The sequence below is a fragment of the Eimeria mitis genome, genomic scaffold, assembly GCF_000499745.2.
Source record: "Eimeria mitis Houghton genomic scaffold, Emh_scaff2844, whole genome shotgun sequence".
Taxonomy (NCBI): domain Eukaryota; phylum Apicomplexa; class Conoidasida; order Eucoccidiorida; family Eimeriidae; genus Eimeria; species Eimeria mitis.
The window spans coordinates 6,423-6,660 of record NW_013571183.1 but is presented as its reverse complement, the minus strand read 5'-3'; positions in this window follow the sequence as shown (position 1 = coordinate 6,660).

Here is a 238-nt window from a genome sequence, read left to right as displayed (position 1 = left end):
AAAAAAAAAAAAACCAAAAAAAAAAAAAAAAAAAAAAAAAAAAAAAAAAAAAAAAAAAAAAAAAAAAACTCTTACCAAAGCTAAGCCTAAGCGAGCCAAGGGCCCAGTCCTGGTGCAGCCCCATCGCCGCGAGGGCCCCAGAGACAGCCCCACCCTGGTGACAGCTCACGCCAGCTGATACATACACACCCTCCTCCTCCTGCATGCATGCATGCATGCATGCATGCAGAGACATGTT